We start from the raw sequence: 10,110 nt of genomic DNA, 5'->3' as shown, positions 1-10,110 counted from the left end.
TCAGAGTAAATTAAATGCAGATACATCCCAATTGCATTACAAACAATATATTCGTCATTTTACACGCAAACTCGCCCAAAGCGATTCACTTTTCGAAGGAAAATGCGATTTGCCCTGATTTGTCTCCATTCGAGAAACATCCCCATTGGTAGTACACCACTACCGGACTAGGATCGTTACATTTATTCAATTATGCGCTCGTTTTATTTGGTTCCGGCCGGAGCACGTACCTTTCAAAGAGTACAACAGCGAACATTTCCATTTTCCGTGTCGTTCTATCTCGCAGCAAGCGTTCCCCGGACCACGGCATAGAACTTTGTTTCAACTTTAAACGTCGTGTTTCCAGCCCGCCCGCATCCATTCTTGTTACAAAGTGTCGCACGACAAGGAAGTACGCTTCGCCATGCTTTAATCGCTCCTTTTTCTTCCGAAACCGTCTACCATTATCGTCACAGCGCCGCCGCCCCTAATCTGTTCAGCTTTTCGTGCCTCGGCTTAGATCTTCTTGCCTTTTCGCGGTTTTACTTATGGACATTTTCTTCCCACTATATTCTCCCTTGTCAATTCATATTAGATAAGCTATTCTTTCGCCTTTCGAATACTAGAAACGTTGACACTTTGCCGTTGAGTTGTTGAATAAGTCTGGAGACGATTGTGGAGTTGAAATGGTGAATGGTACGCAGCGACTACGAAAGGTATTTGCACATACCTTTAGTTTCGAATGAAGTGGTTCTCTTTTTATTACGTTTTGTATACGTCTGGTTTTCACAGTATCAAATTTTCGCAGTCGTATGAAAGTACACACTGTGGCAGAAATGGTATCAAATTTGAGATATATGAAATACTTGTACAAATAGAAGCGAATATAACGGTGCGTAAATACTTTAGCAGCCACCGTATCTGTCACAAATTATAATTCGTGACGTTTTTCTTACGGAGGAAGATTTAAATTTCGTATAGAATTCAGTGAAAGAATGATAGATGTTAGACTAATGTATTTTAACTTTTAAAATTACGGTAACATGTGATTGCCAAAAATTGTAGTACAAAAAGGTGGAAGTATAGTGCGAAAATAAATAAATTTGTCTAACTGTTTACGCGCTTTTCACGCGAAATGTGATTTTTCTTTGAAAGCTGATGTCGTTTGATAAGGTAGAGAGTTGTTTCACTCGAACAAAAGCAAGGACGAAAATTTCGTTCAAAATCAGACATTCGCCACGGCATGAAGAAGAAACTGTCTAACCAATCGATAGCTTCTGGCTAAGACGTAGTTCGGCTCAACCAAGTTGAAGATTCGATTAAGAGACTGGGTATGGAGATTCTCTAAGAATGTTCCAGAATTTGAAACTGTTCGACGCAAGACGAAAAGTTTCTGGCTAGTTTTCTACGTCTCGCTAAGAAGATTGTCCATCCGAAATTATAGTTCGCTTTAACGGAAGTAACCAAAGTTCGTGTTCATAACATGCAAAAGTCCGGTAGATACAGCGATCGAGCGATTTTTAACCACTGGAATTGAAAATAGAGAGATCAACTTCTTCGAAATACTGACGCAATAATAATTACATAGGCAGAATTGTAATTAGTGTTAATTTTTCGATTTTAGACTTTTCCTACTCGTTATAGGATTAGGTTAAAGGAATTATTAAAATTGTTCAGTCTAATGGAAAAACATCCCATGAGAAACTTGATCTTGAAATTGCTTGTGATAAATTATCGACCAATCGTATTCTTCGTGTTATAGAAAATAATGTTTCTGAATCATTATTCAGAGATATTTGTAGAATTAGTATACGTTTAATAAAAAGAAAGAACATGAAGGTAAGTGGATTGTTGCCGGAAGTAGCATGGTTGCTACACTCGAAAACAAGCGGGGCTACAACCTCAAAAGGATATAATCTCCATTGTCCAAGGTCGGTGACAAAGCACGCGTTTCCGGCTTGTGGGAAACTTGTAATCCCGACACGAGAAAGTTGTCAACACTATGCGCTAATTATAAGTTCGTTAATTGGCAAGTGGACCCACTCGTGATGTGGTCTCCATCAGCTCCAGGCGCCAGGAAAATGACGATGACGGATAGACTAAGATCACCTGCTCTGCACGATCGATATCGTTAAATCGGATAACGTTTGATCCAGAAAATTACCCTTACAAATTTTCTCAGATATTCTACCTTATTAAACAATTTTACAAAATCCCATAAAATCAACCAATGCAGTGCTCGAAAATGACAAAGTTTCGAATTATCAAAAATATACAGTACACTATAAAAATCTACAGAATCCTCTAATTTCGAATCACTGTGCAAAATCACGAAGATTCGAACCACCTTTTACAAGCATCTAGTACAAAAACATCTCCAAACACGTTTTAACAAATTTTGTCAAACACGCTGCTTCATATTAGACAATGCAAAAGATCTTACCATTTCGTTTAGCAACAAAATCATCCCGAATAATCACGAGGACGAAGCAAAATACTGAACAATTTATCCGCCAAGATATAAAGCAAGCAGATCCTTAAAAAATGTAGACACGACGTAGCCGGTGCACCAAGAAAATGCACCGTTGGCCTTACAGCATTTTTTCTCGTTGTAGTCGTTTCAGCCTTATAATAATCAGATATAAGGGCGTAAGACACGAAACATCCTAAACAAAGTGCACCACACGGGGGGTGGGTCGTTATTTCAGGGGCAGTTAAGTTCTAACGACTCGCCGGCGCTTCCGTTGCCGCCTCAAAGAATCGCTGGCTCTCGCAGCTGGAAACTGAGCATCCCGCGAAACATCGCGAGAGCGTAACTCGCAGGGAATTCCAGCGGCGCGCGTGCCAACTGTTTCCGCCAGTGAATTTCGCGAATTCCAAGACGCTGGCTGGCGTCGAATTCGTAAAATGCGCGCACTCTTTGCGAACATGTGGCGAAAGCAAATTGCGTGTATTCCCGCGGCGAACGTGAATGGAATTTGCCACGCACTCCTTTCGTGATAAGATTTTACAAACATTCTTTCTTAATTGTTTTTAACGTTGGTTCCACGTATAGAATGGTTACCAACACCGTCTAGTTTAATTGCTTTAGTTTATTAATTATGTCAATTATATTAATAGTATGGCGATCTACAATCTTTGTTTCGCTAATCAAAAAAGTTTTGCAATTTATAATCTTTGATACAGTGCTGGCGTGAGTGGAACAGGAATTGTATGAAATTTATCAAGTTTTCCTCTAAATTCGATACGTTATATATATTTTCTTAATTAAGGTCTTAAGTATTCGAATTAATTCTTTCCAATCGTTAAAAATAATGATAAAAGATTTAGGAGATTGACTGTACGATTGATTTATACTATTTTTGCTCGTAAGCATTGAAACATCTGGTGTCATAAAATACACTAAATAAGATATTTTGTTATCTACTTTCTGTATATTTAATGTACCTACGGAAACATCTGCAGGGTAATAACTAATGACGTATTGGTTCAATGATTAAGCTCGAGACTGCCAAAAAATTTACACGACTTCTGAAAATTTTCATTGCTATGAATTTCTCATTCAATCTTTACTATCAATTATTTAAACTATTCGATATCTTCGATGATATAATAGACACTAATTGTAACTCTACATGAATTTGAAAATCCACAAACCTACTGCATCGTAAAATGCATTTACAAGCAGGTCAAATTATGTTTGGTACTTAAAAATACGAGGCAATATCCGAAGACGATGTTTCTAAAGGGCGAAGACTGCTAAGGGCATCGTCTTTGTTATTCGAGCGCGCATTAATACACGGCCATTTTGCACTGTACTGACAAAAGACAATATAATGACACGCGCAGCCGCGATGAGCCGTGCTGCTTGTCCGTAGCAGCTGCCGGATGCTAATTGCTGCCTGTCCCCGGAAATTATAATTAGACCGCGCAATCAACGCCAACACGAAATTCCTTGTTCGGCCGTCTTAACGAACGCCACCCACCACCGAACGAGAAAGAACGAACAAGCCTGATGCATTTTTCACTTCCCAATCCTTTTATTTCGCCGTTTGCCGCGATGTTTCAGGCGTCCACCGGAATGAAAGCGTAGGCGGAAGATATATTCGCGCACGGCTTCTGCCGTGTATACGTTTCGCTTTGTATTTTTAGCAAACATAGAGGAAAGTGAGAAAAACATCCTTTTTGGAGCTTGCTACGTGTATTTTTATCAGTTTCGTTATTCGTGATTTAACTCGTTAAAGGAGCGTTCTTAACGGCGAAATATGTTGCTTGCAAATTGTTTTATAGCGACCGTGGAATTTTTTAATTTACTTGTGAAGATAACGCGAAAAATATTGCAGATGTTAATATTAAGAGAAGTTTTGCTAAGAACTTGATGGAGAGTATTGGATGATAAACGTGACTTTTTTACTGTGAAAGAGACTGGTTATTACATCGTAGTATTATTAGATTTTTCGATTTAGCAAAAATATCCATACCGATGTGAATATGATTGTTTGTTCGACAATCCTTCTAGCTATGATTTCAATCGTTTTGATTGATATTTTGATTGATCTCGATAAAAGAAATTGACAAGTGTCAGGTTTTTTAAATTATTGGAAATGCTAGAAATGTTATTGTACCTTGTTTATTAAAGAAAGAAAGAAGATATTTTCCTCGTCAGAAAGAAATGTAACAGAAAAATGATTGAAAGCTCGATAAATCTATCCTACCTAAAATAGCTAACGAAGCATATTTTGTTTCTAGAAATAGTTACAAGCTAAATTAAAACGAACTTGGTATACCTTTATACGCTCGTCACTCTACAGACTGGTCAGTTTTTTATACTACCATATAACAATCGTAAGATTGCAAAAGTTATAAAAATTATACCGCCATACTGAAAAGGGTTAACCACTTCAACTGCCAACGAATTCGTTATAATATTATTCGTTACAGGCTCGCTAGTCGAGGTAATTTCTTGTAGCTCGCACGAAGAACTTACGCAAAATTCCTTTATCTTTACATGAAACAAGTTTACGAGTTGGAACGGACGGTAGATATTCAGCGAACTTACCAAAAGTTAATCTACTTATCTGCTCCAGTTGCTGGATGCTTTCAGCGTTTTCCCCAGACCCGGCGATTTTGCGTAATTGAATGCATAATTCCTTCAAAGAAAACGATCCGGCGCGGCTTACCACTCGAATTGGAATACTTATGACGTTTCACGGGAGACGCCATTTGACAATTTGCTTCCTCGATTTCACTTCCACCCGTTCATTGCCATTTTCAGCTCCATTTCTCTGCTCGTTGCGGGCGAACCACGAAAGAAATGGTGAAAATAAGAGAGAGAGAGAGAGAGAGAGAGAGAGAGAGAGAAAGGAGAGAAGAGAAGAAGAAAGTAGAAGGAAATGAAAGAAAGGCCGCGAATTCCCCGGAGCAGTCGCTTTCTTAAGCCTCGTGAAATTTTAAAAACACAAACCCTGTGGTTGCTCTCAGGACGAACTTTCGGCTGAGATTTTTCGATAAGAATTCTTCGAGACAGGTTAAACGTATTTGGCGCTTGAATAAGTAAGTGGACTGAAAAATCCAACGAAAGTCGGTTTCCTCTGTGTTTGCTCTAATGAAAGTACAGTATGTGGAAAGTGATTCGTTTAAACAATCACGGTTCGAAATGTATGCTCGTTAAAAAAATATCAACGTGTATTTTGATGTACACACTGTTCAAACCGTTTAGCATTATTATTGATTGCGTTTTACGATTCGTTAAAAATTTTTTAAATGAATGTTTTCTCCTCCTATATGTGGTTTTTTCACGAGGATCAACTAAAACGTTTTGTACCATTTTTTGACCATTGATCGACGATGCAGGATACTTTATTCCTATTACTCATACACGAATTATTGGTTTTCTATAATTTGTTCTTTATGAAAATTGGATGATAGTAGCTATGTGAAAATAAAAGAAAACTAAAGCCTCGGTTTTATACTAACAAATTAACGTTTAATTACTAATTTCACCAAACAAATTAACACAAAAATTATTCTTTAATCATTGTTTTAATATTGCAAACAGTAGTGTGCGATAAATATCTGATCGCATGGATTGATTTTATTACAATAATTCCTTAAGTGACCATCGTTAATCTCTTTTATTTGTAACATCTAATATCCAGAATATCACATAAAACTAAAATTGCACAGTTTAAATGTAGCATCAAAGTTTTACTTCGTTTTCACATCGTAGAAAATTTTTCTCTAAGATAGATAAAAATAGGTTGAAAGAAGGAAGAAAAAGTTGCCGGATTAAAAGCTCTCCGCACACTTAGCAATATTATACTTTTCGTATCGGTTATCGTATATCAAGATCAAGTTTGCGCGTATCGCGCAAAGCGCGCTCGGTTTCCGGCGGAGGGGAAATCGAAGTCGTAGCTAGAATTTTTCGCTGTGGCGAAGGGAAACTAAAAGCGGAGAAAAGTTTCCTCTAACCGTGTCAAACTTTCTTCGCGACCTTTCCGCGCTGTCGCCGCGCGAACCCGCTGTTTCCGATATTCCACGCACCAATGAGCTTCCTTCGGACGATTTTTCCCGACTCAACGAATTCGACGCCCCGTGAAATACGCGTCTCTAACTTCCGGACGAACTGCTGCCCCGACCAAATACACGCCTGTCGGAATACGCCGATTCAAAACTATAAACTTCTTGTTAGCGAATTCATTATTATTGCCTTTTATAGGATTATTGTCGCGTACGGTACTGCAAATAAGTTTACTGTGAATTTTAAATAATTTTTCTGACGTTGGAAAATTGCAACTTTATCAAACTGCGGATGTTTCTTCAATTTCTTATTTTTCTGAACATGATTGAGAGATAGAACCTAAGTAAAAATTTGTCTCGTGCTAAGTAAGTACAGCAAAGTTTTGATTAATCAAGTCCCGTTTAACCGAAGTTCCGTATTATCCGAAGTGCTTTCAACTTTACCATAACTTCGTATTTTTCGAAAGTTTAACACGAAGAGTAGAAAAGTGTAAATAGTCAGAGATATCGTTAAGCCAACTAATCTTTCGATCAATTAGATATTTGGTTAAACTTAGATACATGTGCTATATTATATTATCAAAACGTTTTTTATAATTATATTGCACGATTTATTAGCAATCATGGACTCTTCCGTCTTATGGGAGTTTTTGATTATCAGAGGTAGATTCGATGTATATTACATAGAATTGTGACATTTAAGAGCTCATGGTTACTTTGATACCTTAGAGATCATAAGATATAATAAAATAAAATTGTATTTATCTTATGCATATGTCCTAATTCATTTAAAACTTTTTCAGTGAAACCAATATGTAAGGAGCTATTTTAGATAGCACTTCTCATTGACTCACCTTGTATATATTAAATTTACAAAATTTGCTAACGCGCTTTATTAATTTGCCTGTAATTACAAAACCCTATCACAAGGATTATCTATATTTCAATTCCTCGTTTTTCGATTCACGCTGCTCTTAGGAAATTAAAGATAATTTCGTTTAGAATCAGCGATTCATCGATTCTGCGGATGCTTTAAATCGGTGAGAATCTACAAGCTAGTCAACCGATTTAATCTACTTTTCAGTATTTAGAATCTCTAAGATATTACAGAATTTGCATTCTACGAGTTTGCTTTAGAGTTTTATGCATGCATAATTCATCTAGGCATACGTATCCGCTATACGTATCCGACCAACGATTACCTTCGTCGAGTCGGTTGATATCTCAGAAATTTTCGATTTATTTATTCATAATCTAAAATAAATATTTCGGATACTATTAAATAAGAAATTTGTATCCCTGTTGATCTTATTCACTCCCTTGAGAAAATTTCTCCATTTACTTTCTCAGCACTCTTTCAGCTGCTCCAGAGCAAACACGTGAGTCACTGTGCACACATGTCAACAGAAATGCATCCATATTGAGATCAGACAGAATATATATCCTAGTTCGCAAATGATGGAACGCTTGTAGGATTCATATACATGAAACGTGATAATTAACTCAATTGATTAAAATTTTATGTTCATGCAAAATAATAATGCAAAACGTGCAACAAAAGTTTGTAAGAACTTTCCAGAGTTACACAGAGAAATAGTGAATTAACGATTATATCTATCTTACGTTCTTTTATTATTTTTCTCAGAAAATTTCAGTCTATTCTTTCCTCCACTGATTTGATAATATTCTTGAAACAATAATATTCTATTACTTTTCGCAAGGAAATAGTGAATTAATAATTATATAAATTAATAATGTTTTAATACTGTGATAAACAACATTTTGAAAAATCTATTCTATTAACAATAATATTCTATTACTTTTTGCAAGGAAATAGTGAATTAATGATTATATAAATTAATAATGTTTTAATACTGTGATAAACAACGTTTTGAAAATTTCCAAGCGTATGAAAATCCACATATTTAGCTCCAAACCCAAATGAAAAGACAATTTTTATGATACGAGATCGATCGACAACCTACGGAATCCTAAACCTGTTTCCCAATATGAGCGAAAAATAGGAAATTTATCTTATGATGATCCTTTTCCTTGTTTCTTATGCAACGAGCTAATAAAAAATCCATACCATCCTTTTAAAACTCCATAAATATACTTCGAACAATCGAACAATCTTTTCCCCGTCTGTTCATTCGAGAAAGTTGATGTGTCCCCCCAAAAATGTGTCTTGGCCACTAAGAAAACGGTTCACAAGTGAAAGGGAAAACCGATCGGGAAAGTGGAACGATTATCAGCGACTTTTACAGGGCCTTTTGCGAACATGAATGTTGCCGATCGTGTTGATCGGATCGCCCTATAAATAAAACCGAAATCAGATTGAATCCCATTTCGGGGTCGTACAATATTGGCGACCTTCCAATATCAGCGACGCGGGGTTTGTGAGTACAATTCGCCTTGCCGGCTGAAATCCAATCCATTTCGCCTGACCTAGAATCCTGGAATGTTCGCTGCAGCGCCCCAAGTTCATCGTCTTTCGGAAGACTTCAAATATTTATGTAAAACAATGGCGTTATCGTTTCGTCTCTGACTCGATAATGGCGCGTCCCTCTTCCGGTTCACGTTTCAATGAGGAAGGGTTATTTATTCATAAAGCTTCCGGCACCTAATTTCGTATTGATGAGCCGATTTATTCAATCACTTTGTCGATTATATACGGTATTTAACCTTGGAATCGTCGTTGGCATTTGATGAAAATTAGATATAAGGATTTAACGTGATTGACAAGGCGCAAATCACAAATTGCTGATATTTATAAATAATTTTACATAATTGAAACAAATTTCATAACAGATCGAATGGAATTTTACACGGAAATAAATTTTACAAATTACGAATCATGTCGCTCATGATATAAAATTGTAAAATTATTCAAGAGAATTCTGTGATTTACAATTTGCTACTTGTCGGTTTATTAACGCTATTAATTGGAAAATTATTGTTCGAGAACGCCCTCGTTAATCTTTGACGTATTAATGAATAATTAAACATTTTGTAATGGTATTTTTGTAAGCAAAGATTCTCGTAAACATCTGAAGAGTCGAAGAAACGTGAAATAAGCGAGGAAAATGAATATTTTTTACCGCAATAATACAAATATATATGATACGGAAACACTAAAATAAAATACGAAAACATTTCTCTAATTTATCAAATCTCGGATAATTTAGAATAGAGAATGTTCATCTAATCTATTCAATAAGAGAATTGGTAGGACATTATCTGAAAAACGCGCAATAAAATTATGAAGCGCGGAAGATTCTGTGGGATAAGAGTTTTACCGTGATTAAAAGATATCAAGGAGTGATTGCCTGGACTGGGAAGAAAGTTTGCCCTAAAAAGATACTTCCAGTTATAACGGTTGATACCAGTTTGATTGAGGAAATAAAAAGCCTGCGTCTAGTTAAGACAGATCAGCAGAAAAATCTCGGCAATCCTAAGAATACCAGGGCAAATTTATAGAACCGTTGTTTTTATCTAATAACGAACGTGCTGGTATTTTCTATACAAGATATCGAAAAAGGAAGGACATGAGACTTTAAGCGCGTATTCTTTTTGCCAAGAAGAATGAAATATGTTTAATCAATATACAAT

The sequence above is a fragment of the Bombus affinis genome, chromosome 9 (assembly GCF_024516045.1).
Source record: "Bombus affinis isolate iyBomAffi1 chromosome 9, iyBomAffi1.2, whole genome shotgun sequence".
NCBI classification, from domain to species: domain Eukaryota; kingdom Metazoa; phylum Arthropoda; class Insecta; order Hymenoptera; family Apidae; genus Bombus; species Bombus affinis.
This window is presented reverse-complemented; position numbering follows the sequence as displayed.